Below are 7,641 nucleotides of genomic sequence, written 5' to 3' on the forward strand. Positions count from 1 at the left end.
GACGCATGCACGCAGGCGCATAGAGACGCACAGACGCACAGACGCATGCACGCAGGCGCATAGAGACGCACAGACGCGCACGCACACCGCTTCTAGCTTTCCGACCACACATTTTTCTTTTGCGTGTTCTATGTGAATACATACAAGTATTACTCCCTCTATATAGCATATGTTTCTATTTTGACCACTACTTTATCATGGAAATTAAACAATGCATGTTTGTGATTATGGTTGTCTTTGTCATGTCATCACAGAAGACCACATCAAACAGCAGCTTTTGAATATGGGTTGTGGAGTGTTGCACTCTGAGAATAAGGCATCATTTAATGAACGTGTCTGAAGCAAAATAAAAATTAATAAATGAATCCCATATGATCTTGACAATTAGAGAGCTTTGATTATTCCCTCCTTTGATGGTAATGAGGGGGAGGACGGTTAATTGCTCTTTGGTCGGCTATGATCTGGTTCCGACTTGCTAAAGGGATTATTAGAATGTGTGATGAAAGAGTGAGTGGTTAAAAAGAGACGAGTGGTGTGAATCAGACTCACCTCACCATCCATGCATCGGTAGCATGGAGTCCGAATTCTAACTACTGTACTGTGCAAGGGCTGTATTTGTAGGCTGTGCTCATTGGACAACTGAAAATGAGCTACTACAATAAGTGACCGTATGGAAACATAATGTGGCTGGATAGTAATGAGCTTGTCATTTATTTTCTACTCATGACTGTGTAACACAGAAAACACATATACCGGATGTTTGATTTATGCTAGTTTCATTGGGATCGCAATTAGTTATCAATTCTGACCTTCTGCAACCACAGAGGAATAATGAGGACATGACAACCTGTAGCTGACCTGACACAATAGCTTTGTCAATAGTCAGAATACGTTGACCCGTGTGTGTGTGTGTGTGTTCAGGAAGCAGGGTTGGAGGGTGGGGCCACTGTGGAGAGCGTGTGTGCATGTGTGCGTGTTTGCGTGTGTGTGACCGCGCATGTGCGTGCGACCCAAGCTGTGACAGCAGTGTAATTGGCGTAATTGCAACCCTCACTCGGTACTGTGCACCCCCACCCCCACCACCCCCACCACCCCCACCACCCCCCGCACACCCTCCATCAGGGGCAAAGGTGGCCCCCATTTGTTGTTAATGAAATATTAACCAGGGTCAGCTGCTGACATGTGAGAGACGGATGGGGGGGTGGGCACACTGACTCACACACACACACACACACACACAGATACACACACACACGCTCAGTCCAATCAATGGCATCCCATCTCTCCCTCTGTTTTCTCCCTTTTCTCCTCCCGTATCTTCTAATCCTAATCCCTCCCTCCCGCTCTTTCCCCTTCCTCCCCTTCTCTCTCTGCTTGTACATCTGTGAGTCCATGTCTGGGATTTCCCCCGAGGGGATGTGTGTGTGTGTGTGTGTGTGTGGGAAGGAGGGTTTATGGGTCACATCAGTAACCTGCTGAACACGAGCTGTGCCATCAGCTGTAGCGCGTTTTCCTGTCACATGGGTGTTTGTCGATTCAGACGTGAAATCAGAGGAACGATTCAAATCACCTCCTCAAACGGCCTGGTGCCAGGGACCAGCAAGGCCCCTCTTTCACGGCGGACCAGTTGGATGTGTTCGTATCATTTGATAATCAATGAAGCAAGGCAAATTTGATTGAAACATCTATTTATTTGATGCGACTTATATTATATTTCCATCTCTGTGAGCAGTGCCTTTGACTTTTTTCCTGAGCATGTTTGTACATCTTGAAATATTCACACTTCTTTACCAAAATGTATACAGCTTCATACCTATTCATCCAGTTTTGAGTTGAACAAGTCTCCCTCTGTACTTGTCGACCCTTGTACAGAGAGACGGTGCTCATTGTGTCTGAAGCCATATCTTAGTTGACAGAACACCACAGTGCTTGTGTTGGCCACTGGCGCTCAGCGCTCTAATGAGGAGGGGAGACAGGCAGCAGTGAGGATGTTTGCAGGGCTGTTTACCAAAGCCGTCAAGGTAACTCTGTCTTCCATATCTGTTTGGGTTTCACGTCATGCGGAGACAGCCAGAGTCCTTGGGGATGGAGCAGGTCTGCACAGAGTGAAGATAAGCGAAGGCATGACGTTTCTTTGGAGAGTTTCCGAACAGATCTCAGAAGTTCTTTCCTGTGTGTGTGTGTGTGAGAGAGAGAGAGAGAGAGAGAGAGAGAGAGAGAGAGAGAGAGAGAGAGAGAGAGAGAGAGAGAGAGAGAGAGAGAGAGAGAGAGAGAGAGAGAGAGAGAGGGTAGACAGATGATTCCCAGTTTGCTAGGGGGTTGGCTGCCTGTGCTCTGTCAGTGCCTAACGTGGGCCTGAGAACGACAGGCCTGCTAAATTCCCCTCTCTGTGAGGTGACCACATGCAACATTTGACTATAGATAAGCACATGTGACCTTATTAAACCATGACTGTGGTCCTCGCTCTACATGCCCCCTTCAGTGTGTGACATGGGAAGGAGCTGTCGTGCTCAAAATCTCAGACCCCCCCCCCCCTTTCACACACACACACACACACACACAGACAGACTTGGGGGGGGGTCCCAGATAGCTGGAATTCCTACATAGGGACTGTGAGAACCCACAGCAACAGCAAAAATATTCAATGTCCTTACAGAGGCCGAGATGAACAAAAGTGTGTGTGTGTGTGTGTGTGTGTGGAGAGGGGTTTGGCAGGCATGCGTGTGTTTGCTCAAAATCACACACACTCACACACACTCACACACACACACACCGTAACAACCGTAACAGCGACCTTGGTCGCGTTGTCCCACACCGCAGTACATTAGTGCTGGTTAGGTCAAGATAACGCCGAAGACGCTCACAGACAAACGCACACATACAGACCCCCCCACACACAAATGGACGGCACGCACAAACCTCCCTGCCGTGCCACACACACACACACACACACACATGCCCGTCCAATTAGCCCAGCAACTGGGACCTGTGGCAGGTTGAGGCCGAGGTCTGAGGGCCACCGGGGGTCCAGCAGCTGAGGGGACCCACTTTCCCATGCTGTCAGGGGTCGTGGGGTGGAGGGGGGGGGGGAGGGGTCAATGCACAGCCATCCTCTGCAGTTGTTCCCCCCCCCCCCCACACAGGCGAGGATTCTCCTGTAGAACTGTGAAGGTGGTAAAGGGCCTGGTAGAGGAGAACGAGCAGGCAGGGGGTGGACGTTCTCCACTACGAGGTGTGTGCGTGTGTGTGCGTGTGTGGAAGCCCTGGCTTGATTACACAAGGAGCCCCGTCGAGGCCCCCTGTTTATTGTGATTGTTCTTTGCTACGCATCTGTGTGTGTGTGTGTGTGTGTGTGTTAGTGGGGGTGTGTGTGTGTGTTTGGGTAGTGGACCATGTGTGAGTGGGAGTGAGGGGAGCAGGTCAGACCATGTGTGTGTATGCCTGGGAGTGTGTTAGGGTGGTCAGACCATGTGTGTGTATGGATGGGAGTGGGTGGGGGCCTGCTTGGGGTCGTTGGCAGGCATCCAGACCCACGTCAGAAAGCACCAGCTTCCACAAACCCAGCCACGCATCACCTCTCAACCCAGCCTGGATCGAGGTGAAGGTAGGGCACGTTACAAACAGTTTGCACACTTTGATATTTGGCTCATCCCATGTTGTTGTCCTGTTGGGGTTTGTTGTCCATGACTCAATCCACCCTAGCTTCTTCCTTCTTCTGTCAAATCCAATTTTATTTTGTGGTATCCATTTTATAATGATTTTTTTGTCCTCCGTTAGTTCTTTCCTCTGTCATTCTCTTTATTGTCTTTTATTTTCTTTCAAGCCCACCCCCACCCCACCAAGTTTAAATGACACCCCTCTACGCAGCACAGCCACTACACACACACTCACACACAACCATGCACACACACACGGCATGCTGACATCTAATCCAAGTCTCTAACGCAGAGACACACACATCACTCACTCACCCACACACCACGCACCACACATCAAAACGGAACGCGATTCCCTTCTTATTGTTGACGAGAAGCTCAGATCTTCCAGCCCAAGGCTGAGAAAACAAAGACCCCGGACCATTTGTCAAGTTCTTGTCGAGAACACTTGAAGATCAAACAGGAGGGTGTTTTCAAGCTGGCCTAACCCGGCTGAAGATAAGTCACCTCAGGTGTGGATGAAGTCACCTGAGGCCTGCACCTGCAGGTGACTGCTGTTCCCCTTGGAGCCGGATGAGGTGGTGAATGTGTCCTGCTCCAAAGGAAAGGACCTTCAACACCCAGAGTTTGAGCCGAACATCTGACCACTTTTCACTGCACCCGCATACGAAGCCTTCACGTCGCGCTTCAAAGTTTGGCGTGGGAAATACCTTTCACTTGGCAATGCTCCTGCTTAAAGATGCTTGAAGGCGATTTCTCTTCGAAGCTGTTTCCTAAATGAAGCAAGGGGGCGTCTGTGTATGGGAATTGCACGCCCATCACCCACTCCCTCTCTCCATCTCTGACACTATGTCTCTCTCACTGACACCCAACAGAGGGGTGTGGGTCATGTGCAGGGTCGAGCGGTGTTGACATGTATGCATGTCTCTGAAGCTGTAGATTTGCTTTCTCATAGGGATATTGGTTTACTAGCTAAGTTTCATATGGTAGGGTTTATGTATTTAGCTACAGTAATAACTAAGCTCACGTACAGGTAGCTTATCCCTAGATAAGCAGTGGTAAGAGACACTAATAGATGGAGATATTATAGACATATATATATATACAGTATATATATATAGACATATACACACACAGTAAATATATATAGACTAGACATTGGAAACCTGATATTTCCATGTTGTCTTAATTAAAATAACAAGATCAACATTATAGATAAAACAGGGGGGGAGTGTCAATCAGCCACACTGTATGACATGAGAGAAGTGCATTCTCTCCTATACCCCAACAGAGGCCCCATAAAGTCACCTAAACACCAGGTCGGAGCAAGTCCACCCCAGGCGATTGGCCCCAGAGGTTTTGGGGACCCACTTAGTGGTGACCCAACAGTCCAGGGCTCAGGACACATACAGCTGTCAGGTTGCCCGTGGGAATCTTGGACACGAACCATAGAAGAAGAGGGACTGGGAGGGCGAGGAACCCTGAGACAGTGTGTGTGGCGTGTGTGTGTGTGTGTGGCGTGTGTATGTGGTGTGTATCGTCTTGTGTGTGTGTGTGTGTGTGTGTGCGTATGTGGTGTGTGTGTGTCAGACAGTAAGCCTGTTATGACACAGACATGCCCTGTCTCTCTCTCTCTCTCACTCTCTCTCTCTCTCTGTCTCTCTCTCTCTCTCTCTCTCTCTCCCTCTCTCCCTCTCTCTCTCTCTCCTGGTGTCAGGAGATGACTCATGGAGACTGTAAAACAGAGCCGCTCGCAGGAACCTGCCCAGGATTACCTCTTAATCATGTGAAACAAAACACGGCTACTGAGCCGGCTGCTGGATCCTCTCTCTGCAGGGGTGCGTGTGGGTGTCTGGGCAAGGCTGTGTGTGTGGTGGCGGGCGAGATCTGTGTGTGGTGGTGGTGACCTGGGTCATTGAGAATGTTCTTTGAAATGTGCAAATGTTGGGGAAACACTGAGATTCAGAACCAACTACATAACAAGAGCTGGCTGAGACTCGGTTGGCCTGTCTTGTTGGCTGCAGAGCTGTTTGGAGTTTGAAAGGCTCCATTTCAGACAGTGAGCCTAGGGGCTTTCCAGAATGGACACACATATTTATGTTGTGGTTTGGACACACACACACACACATCCACGCATACATACAAAAGCAGTCGCAACAATAGCGTATCATAATGTACTCTATATGCGAGTGTGTGTGTGTATGCGTGCTTGTAGATACGTTTTCGCACAAAGGGTCCAAGTCTTTGGTGTGGTGCAGCAGTGCGGTGCAGTGTCTATTTGCGTGGCGTCTGTGTGTTTGTGTGTGTGTGTGTGTGTGTGTGATGTGGCTGGCCAGTGGAGCAGTGGTGGCGACGGCAGAGTAGACAGTGATCATTTAGAGGGGGACAGTGGTTCCTGCATCACTTCAATAGACCTCTCCACTGTACCCCAGTCTCCTCGTGTCTGTCGCCGTCTGGCCCTGAGATTCTGTAGATCGCCTTTGTGGTGTGTGTGTGTGTGTGGAATGGTCACATACTGAACATATGCCTAGTGCGCACAATTGTGTGAGTGTCAGAGAGAGAGAGAGAGAGAGCGCGTGAGAATGCGTGTGCGTGCCAGCGAGAGTGCGTGCCAGGTCGAACGTGTGTGTGTGTGCCAGAGAGAGAGGCAGCATGTGCGCGTGCGTCCGAGGAAGCCTGTGTCGGAGAGAGAGAGAGAGAGAGAGAGAGAGAGAGAGAGAGAGAGAGAGAGAGAGAGAGAGAGAGGGAGAGAGGGAGAGAGAGAGAGAGAGAGAGAGAGAGAGAGAGAGAGAGAGGAGAGAGGAGAGAGAGAGAGAGAGAGAGAGAGAGAGAGAGAGAGAGAGAGAGAGAGAGAGAGAGAGAGCATGTGTGTGTGTGTGTGTGATCCTCGGTGGCCCTCTCCCTCTGACTCCTGCCCTGAGTCTCTCAGTCTGGGACCGTGAGGAAAAAGCCAATTAGAGCCCCTCCTCAGCCTCCAGCTTTGTTCGCTGGGCCCAGTTCGAAACCACTTGTGTTGTTTTTCTCCTTTCTTTCCCTTCTTTTTTTGGGCGCTTTCTGACATTCTTCTCTGGGCAACCCCCCCCCCCCCTCTCTCTCTCTCTCTCTCTCTCTCTCTCTCTCTCTCTCTCTTTCTCTCCCAGAAAAACCTTTGGGGCCCATGACAATTCTTCTGACTTTGGGAAGTAGCTTTTGCGCTCAGTTTCCCAAAATAGATTCAAGCTTCCTGATCCTTCAGCGGCACTATATCTAATCATGCTCTAAAAGGGGGGGTGGGGGGGGGTGGGGGGTGGGGGGGGCCGGGGGGGGGAGGGAGGGAGGGGCTGCCTTTGAGTGCCCCTTGCAGTACTGACAACAGCTGAAAACCTTTTGTAATTAGCGGGGCAATCCCTTCAATACAAACGCAATCAATCAATCAATCATTCGAGCCGTTCCCGCTGCATCAGATCGTCACACCCGGGTGTGGCCACGCCCATGTCCCTCAGTCTTGTCGTTCAGCACCAAGGACAGATCCCCCCCAAGTTAGTCCTGCTCACCTGCAGACCGACACCTGACAGGGCTGGAGACTGACGGTTCAGCACCATGGCCAGGTCCTGACAGCCAAAGCCACACCTCAGTGACCTCACCACACGTCAAGCCTGCAGTGGATCATCTCTCTTGGGGTCTCTCTGGATGGATCCCATCCAGGGTCAATCCTCAAAGAAGCCCGATGAAGGCGGGTTCAGTGAAGTGCAATGAAAAGTGCATGAAATGAAATGTGTCTAAATGCAGGTGCGGTCTAACAGGCCCTCGTACTTTCCGTACATACCGTTGTTCACACACACAAACACACACACACACACACAAACACACACACACACACACTAATACTCTCGGTTGCTCTCTCTTATCCTCTCTCTCTTTCTCTAATTTCCCCTCACATTCCCTCTGCCCCAACGCCTCTCCCCCTAACCCCCCCCCCCTTGCACACACACACACACAAACACAC

Source organism: Hypomesus nipponensis, chromosome 4 (genome assembly GCF_054491055.1).
Source record: "Hypomesus nipponensis isolate SF chromosome 4, ASM5449105v1, whole genome shotgun sequence".
NCBI classification, from domain to species: Eukaryota; Metazoa; Chordata; class Actinopteri; order Osmeriformes; family Osmeridae; genus Hypomesus; species Hypomesus nipponensis.